General features: G+C 39.9%; 1 pseudogene; it reads right to left on the bottom strand.

The window, feature by feature from the left end:
* Positions 1-211: 211 nt before the first annotated feature.
* LOC102862605 lies at positions 212-1,228 on the bottom strand (annotated as a pseudogene).
* Between the last annotated feature and the right edge of the window lie 11,642 nt (positions 1,229-12,870).

The following is a 12,870-nucleotide window of genomic DNA, read 5'->3' as shown; positions in this document are numbered from 1 at the left end:
TATCTCCATTCAATTATGGGAAGAATTTACATGATGTAAACAAGGAGTCCTTGCATAAAGTTTAAGATTTAGGGTAGAAGAAAGGAAGACAAAAAAAAAATCCACAAAATTCTCATTAAGTTAAAATAATTCCACGAAGGTCTTGTCCTCTATGCAACCCTGAGATCAACTGTAGTCCTCAAAAGCCGAGCTTGTCCACGTTCCTAAGGGCTCAGTATGCTTCGAACTGACTCATCATCAGCTTCCTGCTGTACTCGTAGGCCAGAAACAGCGTCCCGTTGGCAGGGAATGCACGAATCATAGTAGGTTTCAGTCCAGAATACAAAGCCGTTATTCCTTCAGTTTTCAAAACATTGATAAAAGTTCTCACAAATCCAGCCTGTTTTCCAGACATGGAAAGAACTTGAATTCTGGATTTGATACAATCCACTGGGTAGACAGCCAGCCAGAGGCAAATTCGACCAACTCCACCACTCAGCATCAAGGGGACAGGACCTAGTTCATCTTTTGATCTCCCTGATGCAAAAAAGGACTGGCTCAGTTCATAGCCACCGAAGAAGAAGAAATAACCTGGTACTTCTCGAAGTAAAGTGCTTGAGAGCCCATGGGGCCGTCCTTCTTAAGGATACTCTTTACGACAGACCAAACTGTGTTCTGGCTCGCAGCGATCTTCCCCGACGTCTCCATCTCGAACATGGTCTGCAGCCGGCACTTGACAAGCTCAGTGAGGCAAAGCACCAGGGCTGCGAAGGCAAAGGCGAAAGAGCCCGCGGCCGCGTTCTACAGGTCACTCAACTTGGCCTGCTTGTCCAGTCCGATCACACTACTCACCACCTGCTGGCAGAAGCCGTAGCACATGAAGAGGACAGAGTTCTCGGCGATGTTGGCAATCAGCGCGGGGCTGGTGCCCTTGTAGAAGCCCCGGAAGCCCACCTGCATATAGGTCTTCAGGCAACAGTCGGTGACACCCCGGTACAGGGTGGGGAACGTCTGCATCTTGACCTTCATCGGGTCAAAGGGCTGCTCAGTCAGGACACATGCGGTGCCCCCTGCCGCCCCTGCCGTGAGGTCGATGGCAGCTTGGATAGCAGGGTTGGACTTCAACTAGTCTGCTGGTCTCTGTGGAAGGCAGTCTCTGGCATCTAGGACAGGCTCCATATAATCCCCACTCCTGCTCCGCCGCCTGCTTGGGCGCTCCCTCCGCGGCCAGAGACCGCTCCCTGCGCATGCCGGCTGCAGCCGGCCCTCCGCCCCCACATTTTCAAATTTTAAACCACGCAGGGGTCTCTTGTTTTGTCTAGAAACTGATTTTTGGTTTATGTCAATTTTAAGGGTTCTGGGATTCACATTCTTCTAAAAATTATTCCATTGTTAGGAATAAAAGCCAATTAAAAGATCTGTAAGCCTATCATAGTAGCATTATTCAAACAGGAAACAAATAGGAGCCCCCAAATACCCATTAACAAATGAATAGACTGGGAAATTACGGTACATTTACACAATGGAATACCATGCAATACTAAGAAGCAAAAATTTCACAAAATACTATACAACATGAAAGAGTCTAGAAGTATTGTGCTGACTGAACTAACTCACCCTCATTAGAACTAATATTGTATTAAGGTCTTATTGTAAAAACAAAAGAGTAAATAGTAAGATGTTTTTAAAGTCCAAAAGAGGAAGAGGAGTTGGGGCAGCGAGGAAAAAGGTGAGGAGTGGGGTATATATTAATAGAACAGCAAAGTTTGCTGGGTCTGAGGAGGTGGTGGTGAAGGAATTAGTAAAGGGCCAAGGGGGACATGAAAAAAAACAGTAGGCACAAATCAATGGTGATTGATTGTATGAAACACAATGTGAATTAAAGACTATGTAAAACCCAATGTATATGATTTAAATATAATGTTTACAAATCTTGTATACAAGCCAATACAAATTTTTTAAAGGGGGCCAGTAGCTAATTGTGGAACAGACAAATTAATTATATACTTAGTAGTGACAACAGGGTCTACTGCATTTCTGTGTTCAATTTTTTAAGTCCAAACAGCCTTCCAGAGTGGTTGCACCATTTTACAATCCTACCAATGGTGTATGAGAGTTCCAATCTCTCCACATCCTTTTCAATGTGTATAGCTTGCTGTCTTGTTAAATTATACCACTGCAACTGGGGTGAGATTGTATCTCACTGTGCTTTTGATTTGCACTTAACATCAGTGATTTTAAGCATTTCTTCATGTGTCTGTTAGCCATTTGAATGTTTTCCTTGCTGAAAAGTGTTTCCATATCTTTGGCCCATTTTGTAATTAGTTCTTAGACTTTTTGTTGTGGGAGCCCTGTGGTATTCTGTAAATTTTTATTATGGGACCTCTGTATGAGATGGTATTGCCAAATGTTTTGTACCAGTCAGTGGATCTTCTTTTCACCCTGTTGGAAAAAGTTGGGGTTTTTTGGGGGGCAAGGGGGTTTAGGTTTGAATTTTTTTAATTGAGATTTTAATGAAAGATTATAGAGAACTTGGATTTCCATTCATTCATTCTTGCACATTTTCCTCCCTCTCCACTCCTCCTCCCCAATTCACTTTTCTCTTTGAGAAGAAAAAAAATTATTTCACTGTTATACAATCCTGCCCCAGTCCACTTTACTATACAGCTCTTATTCTAGATTCTTGCTGTGCAAATAATAACTAATTATATATCCCTTTTCTTAATTTTCTTTTATTTTAATAATTTTAATGAGCATTTACAGAGATTTTGGATTTCCATTCATTCACTGATGCACTTCTGTCCCACCCATCTCTCCCATCCCCCCACCCCCGGTTTGCTCCTCTCTTTGAAAATTAAAAGAAAAACTCCCTCCCTGGCACACAATCTCCCCCATATCCCCCCACCGCCCCAAGTACATTCCACTATGCAACCTTAATTGTGGACTCTTGTGATAGCCATAATACCCTATCATACATCGCTTTTAAATTATCCTCTCCCTCATCTGTTTCAGGGCAGCATACACAATTTATCTAGTTTTTCTGTCTTACCCCAACCCTGATATCAGTCCCATTTTACAGCAGTGGCATCATGCAGTATTTGTCCTTTTGAAACTGAGATATTTCACTCAGTATAATGTCCTCCAGGGTCACCCATTTTGAATAATATTGCATGAGTTCCTTGTTTTTCAATGCAGCGTAGTATTCCATTGTGTGAATATACCACAGCTTCTCTATCCATTCATTTGTTGATGGGCACCTGGGTTGTTTCCAACTCCTTGCTATTGTGAACAAAGCCATGATAAACATGGGTGTGCATATATCTGCTTGGATGTCGGTTATGGTCTCTTTAGGGTATATTCCCAGTAGTGGAATTGCTGGGTCAAATGGTATTTCTATTTGCAACTTTTTGAGAAAGCGCCATACTGCCTTCCACAGTGGTTGCACCATTTTACACTCCCACCAACAGTGAATAAGGGTTCCAGTTTCTCCACAACCTCACCAGCATTTGTTGCTTGCTGTTTTGTTAAATATTGCTATTCTGACTGGGGTGAGATGATATCTCATAGTTTTAATTTGCATCTCTCTTACAGCTAGGGATTTCAAACATTTCTTTATGTGCTTGTTGGCCATCTGAATGTCTTCTTTGGTAAAGTGTCTGTTCATATCCTGTGACCATTTTTCAATTTTAAAGAGTTCTCTCCCTCATCTCTTTCAACACAGTGCACATTATTTATCCCATCTTTTCTTAGTTTCACCCTACACTCGATGTCAGTCCTGTTGTATAACAGTGGAATTATGCAGTATTTGTCTTTTTGTAATTGAGATATTTCATCCTTTTGTATGTTTCATGAGTTACTTGTTTTCAATGTTGCATAGTACTCTATGGTGAGAATATAACACAGTATATCCATTCATTTCTTGATCGGCATTAGGGGTTTTTTCCATAGGTGTGCATATATCTGCTTGGGTGGCAGTTCTGATTTCTTTAGGATATATTCCCAGTATGGAATTGCTGGGTTAAATGTTATTTCTATTTCCAACTTTTTGAGAAAGTGTCATACTGCCTTCCATACTGCCCACCCACCAACAGTGAATAAGAGTTCCAGTTTCAACGCTTATTCACTGTTGGTGGGAGTGTAAAATGGTGCAACCACTGTGGAAAGCGGTGTGGCACTTTCTCAAAAAGTTGCAAATAGAGATACCATTTGACCCAGCAATTCCACTACTGGGAATATACCCTAAAGAGACCATAACCGACATCCAAGCAGATATATGCACACCCATGTTTATCACGGCTTTGTTCACAATAGCAAGGAGTTGGAAACAAACTAAGTGCCCATCAACAAACGAATGGGTAGAGAAGCTGTGGTATATTCACACAATGGAATACTACGCTGCATTGAAAAACAAGGAACTCATGCAATATTATTCAAAATGGGTGACCCTGGAGCACATGATGCTGGGTGAAATATCTCAGTCACAAAGGGACAAATGCTGTATGGTGCCACTGTTGTAGAATGAGGCTGACATCGGGGTGGGGGTAAGACTGAGAAAAACTGGATGAATTATGTTTACGGCATTGAAGTCTATGAGGGAGAAAACAGTTTAAAAGTATTATATTTTAGGGCATTATGTTTATCATAAGAGTACGGAATGAGGGTTGCAGAGTGGATTATATTTGGGGTAGGAGTGGGGTTTGGGGGGTGTGCAGGGGGGTTGTGTACCAATGAAGGAGTTTTTCTTTTGCTTTTCAAGGAGAGGAGCGAACAGGGGTTGGGGGTGGGGTGGGCGGGGAGAAAAGTGCAGCAATGAATGAATGGAATTCCAAAATCTCTGTAGATGTTCATTGAAATAAAAAAAATTAAAAAAATATAGTTCCAGTTTCTCCACAACATTGCCAGCATTTGTTGTTGGCTGCTCTGTTGAATTTTGCTACTGTTACTGGGGTGAGATAATATCTCCTAGTTGTTTTGATTTGCCTCTCTCTTAACGCTAGAGATTTTGAGCATTACTTCATATGTTTGTTTGCCATCTGAATGTATTCTTTAGTGAAGTGTCTGTTCATATCCTGTGCCCATTTTTCAATTGGGTTGTTTACCTTTATCTTGTAGTGGTGCTTGAGTATTTTATAATTTCTAGATATAAGTCCCTTATCAGACATGACATTACCAAATATTTTTTCCAGTCTGTGGTTTTCCTTTTCACCAGGCTGGAGAAGTTTTTGGATGTGCATAGAGATTTGATTCTTAGAAGGTGCCATTCATCTATTTATTTTTTTTCCTCTCACAGTTGTAGGCTTTTCAGGATGCTTGGAAGACTGTTTATGTTGTGGATTAGGGCTCCTAGATTTCTTCCAAGCTTTCCTCTAATGAAGTGTATAGTCCTTGGTTTTAGTCCTAGGTCCATGATCCACCTTGAGTTGGTTTTTGTGTATGGAGTGAGGTATGGGTCTTCCATGAGTTTTCTGCAGATAGTTTTCCAATTTTGTCAACACTATTTGTTAAAAAGCCTGCAGTTTTCCCACTTGACTGATTTCATCTCCTTGTCGAAAATCAGTTGACCATAGGTAGATGGGCTGATTTCTGGGCTCTCAATTCTATTCCAGTGATCTATGTGTCTGTCATTGTACCAGTACCACACAGTCCTGACCACCATGGCAGTGTAGTAGTATTTGAAATTAGCGAGTGAGATGCCTCCTACCTTTTTTCTCCTTTTAAGTAGTGTTCTGCTAATTCGGGGTTTCTTTCCATTCCAAATGAAACTGAAGATTGCCTTTTCCATCTCGTTGAAGAATGGAATTGGTATTTGTATTGGGATTGCACTGAACGTGTAAATTGCCTTCGGTAGTATTGTCATTTTCACAATATTGAGTGTTCCTATCCACAAGCAAGGAATATTATTCCATTTCTCCAGGTTTCTTTTTGTTTCTTGTAGTAATGTTCTGTAATTTTCTTTGAATAGATCCTTTGTGCTTCTGGTTAGATTTACTCATAAGTATTTAATCTTGTGATTAGCTATTATGAAGCATATTGCTTTTTCTTAGCTCCAGTTCTGGATTCTCTTTGTCACTGTAGAGAAATCCAATTTATTTTTCTATGTTGATCTTGTGTTCTGCCACTTTGATAAACTGGTCAACTATGTCCAGTAGTTTTCTTGCTGAGTCTTTAGGGTTTTCTAAGTATACTATCATATCATCTGCAGAGAGAGATAATTTTACCTCCTCTTTGCCAATTTGGATACCTCTTAATTCCTTCTCTTGTCTTATTGCTATCACTAAGACTTCCAATATAGTATTGAATAGGAGGGGTGAGAGTGGGCATCTTTGCCTAGTTCCTTTTCTCAAAGGGAATGCCTGTCATGTCTCTCCATTGAGAACAACGTTGGCCCTCGAGTTTGTGTATATACTTTTTACTATGTTGAAAAAATTCTCCTCTAATCCTATTTTGTTGAGTGTTTTAATCAGGAAAGGGTGTTGGATTTTGTCAAAGGCCTTTTCTGCATCAATTGATAGGATCGTGTGGTTCTTATTCTTTGCTTTGTTAATGTGAAGAATTCCATTGATTGTTTTTCTTATATTGAACCATCCTTATATACCTGTTATGAATCCCACTTGGTCATGGTGAATTATTTTTTTGATGTATCGTTGGATTCTCCTGGCCAGGATTTTATTTAGGATTTTTGCATCTATGTTCATGGGCGATATTGGCCTATAGTTTTCTATTTTGGTAGTGTCTTCCTGGCTTTGGTATCAAGGATATGTTTGCTTCGTAGAATGAGTCTGGATTCTCATTTCTGTTCTATTGGTTTAGTGTCTGTCATTGTACCAGTGCCATGCAGTTTTGGCTATTATGGCTGAGTAGTATGTTTTGTAAACTTGGAAGGAGGAGTGGCATCCACTTCCATAATAGCTTGCCTCTAGAAACCCTATGAACCTGGAGAGAGGATGAAAGACACACAAGTGTTGAGGACTCTCCTTCATAGGGTCTCTATGAGTGGCCTGCAATTGGATGGAACTTAACAACAATAACATCAAGATAGAGAGAGATCCCTTGGCCCAGTGGACAGAAAGCGATGCTACCAACCCAAAGGTGGGTGACTTTTAATCCGCAGCCCTCGGGCCTGTCTTTCATTGTTTTTGTTCAAACATTCCTCTATGTCATATAGCCCTGGTGTGTCCACTTGCCATACAGCCTTAACTTGTGCTTGCTGTGAGGCTGAACACTGTGACACTGATGTGTCAAAGGCATTAATGGTTGGTTACCTATTGCAGACAGTGTGGGCTGGAGCTCCCCGATTAAAACAAGCTTGGAATGAGGAGTGACATCCACTTCCATAATAGCTTGCCTCCGGAAACCCTATGAACCTGGAGAGAGGATGAAAGACATATAAGCATTGAGGACTCTTCTTCACAGGATCGCTATGAGTGGCCTGTGACTCAATGGAACTTAACAACAACAACAGTATGTTTTGAGATCAGGGAGTGTTATGCATCCCACTTCATTTCTGTTTTTCAGAAGAGCTTTCTTTATTTGAAGAACAATATCTTTTCTTTCCAAATAAAGCAGCCAATTGCCTTTTCTACCTCTTTGAAAAATAATTTTTGTTATCTCTATAAGGATTGCATTAAACATGTAGATTGCTTTTGATAGAACTGTCATTTTCATTATACTGAGTCTTCATATTCATGAACAAGGGAGCTCTAGAGTCTAGATGCAAGAAGCGGTGCTGCAATCCCAAGGGCACAGGATTAAAATACAGCTGTTCTGCAGGAGAAAGACAGAAAAATCTTCATGCAATTAAACTGCCTCTGAAAATCTACTGGAGGGCCATGTATTAGTCAGTTCCAACTCGACAGTACCCAAGAATGACAATAACCTTGAACAAGGAATATTTTTTTGCATTTAGTTAAGTCTCCTATTGTTTCTCAGAGCAGTGTTTTATAACTTCCCTTACAAAGGTCATTTGTGTCTCTAGTTAGGCTTATGATGTTGTTGTTGCTATTGTTGTTGTTGTTGTATTCCATCAAGACAGAATAAACCTACAGCTGATCCTCCAGCAGGTTTTCAGAGACTAAATTGCACAGGAGGAGACTGCCCATTCTTCAGCAGAGTAGCTGGTAAATTCAAACCACATCCCTTTGGGACTGAAGCACAGTTTGTTACCAATAGGCCACCAGAGCTCCCAAAGTGCTCACCAGGTTGTGTCAAGAAATCTGAAACATAGTTATTTAGCCAATTGACTGTAAAAGATGCACATTTATTCCCATTCAAAAAAAAAGATGATCCAACTAAGCGGAAATTATCAAACAATATCACCAAGACAGCATGCAAATTTTGCTGAAGATTATCCAAAAATGACTACAACAGTACATTGACAGAGAACTGGAAGAAATACGAGTTGGGTTTAGAAGAGGTTGTGACACTAGGGGTGTCATTGCCTATGTCAAATGTATCTTGGCTGAAAACAAAGAGTACCAGAAGGATGTAATTTGTGTTTTCTTGGCAGGTATTTGACTGGGTGGATCACAACAAATTTGTGGCTAATACTGAAAAGAACAGGAATCCCAGAACACTTGATTGGGTTCATACAAAATCTATACCTAGACCAGAAGGCTTTCATACAAACAGATTGCAGGAACACTGCATGATTCAAAAGCAAGAAAGGAGTATATCAAGGATACATTTTCAAGCTATATTAAGAATAGATTATCTGGGATGCTAGACTTTCTGTAGAAGATTGTGGCATACAGCATTGAAGGAAGACTAATCAACAATATGAATTATGGAGATGACACAACCTTGTTTGCAGAAACTGAAGGCTTTCAGTGTTTCCTGCAGAATGACAAGGAGATCAGTCTTTAACATGTACTGCATCTCAAAATCAAGAACACAAAGATTCTCACCACTAGGCCAATTGGCAGTATCATGATAAATTAATACTGAGATTGTTGATGATTTCAGCTTGCTCAGATCCACAATCAACATTCTAGAAATGAGCAAGAGACATGAAGTGGCTGGCTTAAATCCTTTCTTAAATGTAGTTATTAGATGATTGTAAAAGGGGGAAAGACAATTTACGTTAATGAAATACAATGTAAATGAAAAATGGTATAAAACAATGTATATGGATGAAGCACAATGTATATGAAGGATGCATGCAAACCAATTAAAATATGTAATAAAAAATATTTTAAAAGAGAAAAAAAAAAGAAATGAGAAGTCAGAAAATCAAAAGATTAGTTGCATTGGGAAAATATAGTGGCAGGGACCTCTCCAGACTGCTAAAGAGCAACAATGTCTGTCTAGAGACTAAAGGGTACCTAAGCCTGGTCATGATATTCTCAACAGCTTGCTATGCATCTGAGAGCTGGACACTGTCTAAGGATGATAGAAGAATTGAAGGCTTTGAGTTGGGGTGCTGAGGAAGAGCACTGGACATACTATGGACTACCAAGAGAACAAACAGGTCAGACCTGGAGAGAGTAAAACCAGGTTGCTCCTTGGAGGCAAGGATTTTTAAACTCTGTCTCATATACTTTGGCCATGTTTTCAGAAGGGACCAATCATTGAAGAAGGACGTCATTCTTGGAAGTGTGGAGGGTCAGCTCAGGAATTGAAGACCTTGGATGGATGGACTGAAACAGTGTGTGTGGTATTAGGGGAAAATATGTGAGAGATAGTGAAACTGACTCAGAATAGTGTGGAGTTCATAAGGTTGGTATCAAATGCAGTAGACTCAACAGCATCTAAGTTAGGTTTACTTCCAAATATCTCAATTTCTTGTTGGCTATTGTAAATGTTATTGTTGTTTTAGTTTCTTTTGCTGTGTTTTCTTTGTTGCTGTAGAGAAACCCTACTGATTTTTGTATGTTGATCTTATCCTGCCAGTCTACCAAATTGGTCTATTAGTTCTAACAGGTTCTTGGTTGAATCATTGGAGTTTTGAATGTACATTTTCATAGCATCTGCATATAGCAAGAATGTCACCACCTGTTTGCCAATTTTTATGCCTCTTAATTCCTTCTCTTGTCTTATTACCCTAACAAGTACTTCCAATACAATATTTAATGGGAGTGGTGAAAGTGATCATTCTTGTATCATCCCTGCTCACAAGGAAATATCTTTAGTCTTTCTTTAATAAGAATGATATTGACACCTAGCTTTCCATATATACTTTTCACTATGTTGAGGAAATTCCCTTATATTTTGTTGAGTTTTTTTAATTAAAATTGGATTTTATCAAAGGCTTTTTCTGCATTAATCTATAGGATCATGTGATCCTTGTTCCTTGATTCATTTATGTGATGAATTACATTAATTGTTTTCCCTATGTTTAACCACTAGGCCACCAGAGCTCTGCAAATAAGTTTTATAATAAACATACAGGCAGGCTATACACATGGATTTCACCTAATGGTATGCATAGAAATCAGCTAGATTACATCTATGGAAATAACTGCTGGAGAAGCTCAACATCAGCTGTGAAAACTAGGCCAGGTGCTGATTTGGACCACCAAATACTCATATACAAGTTCAACCTGAAGCTAAGGAAAATTAAATCAAATCCACAGGAATCAAAATATGACCTTGAGACTATCCCACCTAAATTTCAAAACCATCTCAGGAACAGGTTTGAGGCCTTGAACACTGATGAGCGAAGACTGGATGAGCTGTGGGAAGACATCAAGAATAAATATAATCCAGGAAGAATGCAAAAGGTCATTACAAAGACAGAGGAGAAAGAAAAAACCAAATGGATGTCAGAGGAGACTCTGAGTATTGCATTGGAACACTGAGAATCAAAAGGAAAGGGGGGGAAAAATCAAGATATTGGGCTGAATAGAAGATTTCAAAAGGCAGCGCAGGAAGACAAAGTAAAGTATTATAATGGAATGTGCAAAGAACTGGAGTCAGAAAATCAAAGGGGCTGAATTTGCTCAGCATTTCTTAAGCTGAAGGAAATGAAGAATAAATTCAATCCTTGAGTTATAATATTTAAGGATGCTTTGGGCAGAATATTAAATGATCCAGAAAAAATGAAAGAAGATGGAAAGAGTATACAGACTCTTTGTACCAAAAGGATTTGACAGACACAGAAGAATTTCATGAAACAAGGTATGAGCAAGAGCCTGTGATGCTGAAGAAAGAAGTTCAAGCTGCTCTGAAAAAACTGAAAAAAAAACAAGACCCCAGGAATTGGCAGTATATCAATTGATATATTTCACTAACAGCTGCTGTCCTAAATGTACTCACTAAGTTGTGCCAAGAAAGCTAGAGGACAACCCCCTGGCCAACTGACTGGAAGAGACCCATCTTTGTTCCCATTCCAAAGAAAGGTGACCCAACAGAGTGTGGAAATTATTGAACAATATCATTAATACCACATGCAAGCAAGATTCTGCTGAAGATTATCCAAAAACAACTGATACAGCACATCAAAAGAGAACTGCCAGAAGCACACACTGGGTTTAGAAGAGGCTGGGTTACTAGGGATATTTTACCTAATGTTAGATAGATCTTGGCTGAAAGCAGGGAGTACCATTGTGTTTCACTGACTATGCAAACGTGTTTGACTCTGTGGACAACAAACGGTGGCTAACTCTAAAAAGAATGGGAATCTCAGATCACTTGATTGTGCTTATGCGAAACCTATACTTGGAATCAGAAGGCAGTTGTCAGACAGAGCAAGAGAACATAACATGGTTCAAAACTGGGAAGGGTGTATGCCAGGAATATGTCCTATCTCCATACCTTTACAATCTAGATGCAGAACAGATTATCTGGGAGGCTGTGTTCTATGAGGAGAAATGTGGTAACAGGATTGGAGGAAAATTTATCAACATTCTGTGTTATGCAGGTGACACAACCCTGCTTTCTGAAACTGAGGAGGACCTAAGGTGCTCGCTGCAAAAGGTCAAGGACTGCAGCCTTCAATATGGATTGAAGCTCAATATCAAGAAAACAAAGATCCTCACCACTGGGCCAACTGGCAGCATCGTGATGGATGGTGAAGGGATTGAGATTACAAACAGCTTTAGTTTGCTTAGCTCCACAATCAACACACTTGGCATCAGGAGTCGGGAAATTAAAAGATGCATTGCATTGGGAAAGTCTACTGTCAGAGACCTCTCCAGAGTACTGAAGAGTAATGATGTCAATCTGGTGACTAAGGTCCTTCTCATGCAGGCCATGGTCTTTGCAATCACTTGCTATGCACCAGAGAGCTGGACAATGACTAGGGATGACAGAAGGAGAATTGATGCCTTTGAGCTGTGGTGGTGAAGAGTACTGAATATATCATGGACTGCTAAGAGAACGAAGAGGTTCATCCTGGAGAGGGTTAAACCAGGCTGCTTCTTGGAGGCAAGGATTCTGATGCTTCTTCTGACATACTTTAGACATGTTGCAAGGAGGGACCAGTCCTTGGAGAATGAAGTCATGCTTGGGAGGGTGGAGGGACAGCACAGGACAGAAAGACCCTTGATGAGATGGATTTATTCAGGGACTTGGGTAATGGAGGTAGATGTGTCACAGTCAATATGACTGGCACAGGATAGAGCAGGGTTTAGGGCTTTTATATATAGGGTCACTATGAGTCCCAGGCAACTCAAAGGCATATAACAACAACAGCGTAACCCAATACTATTCTGTTGTTGCTGAGAATCATCAAGTCAGAACTGACCCATAGCTGATCTTCCAGAGGGTTTTCAGAGGCAATTAATTGCAAGAGAGGAAACTGCTTATCCTTCTCCTGCAGAGTTGCTGTTAGATTCAAACCATGTGCCATTGAGATTTCTTTTTACCACTGGCCACCAGAGCTCCATAATAATGGTATTATTTAACTTTTTTTTTTTGCTAGAACATAATTCACTTTATTTGTTATAGAAAATC

The sequence above is a fragment of the Elephantulus edwardii genome, unplaced genomic scaffold (genome assembly GCF_000299155.1).
Source record: "Elephantulus edwardii isolate Elephantulus edwardi_28Jun2011 unplaced genomic scaffold, EleEdw1.0 scaffold00172, whole genome shotgun sequence".
NCBI lineage: Eukaryota > Metazoa > Chordata > Mammalia > Macroscelidea > Macroscelididae > Elephantulus > Elephantulus edwardii.
The sequence above is the reverse complement of the archived record's forward strand: the minus strand, read 5'-3'. Positions and strand labels throughout refer to the sequence as shown.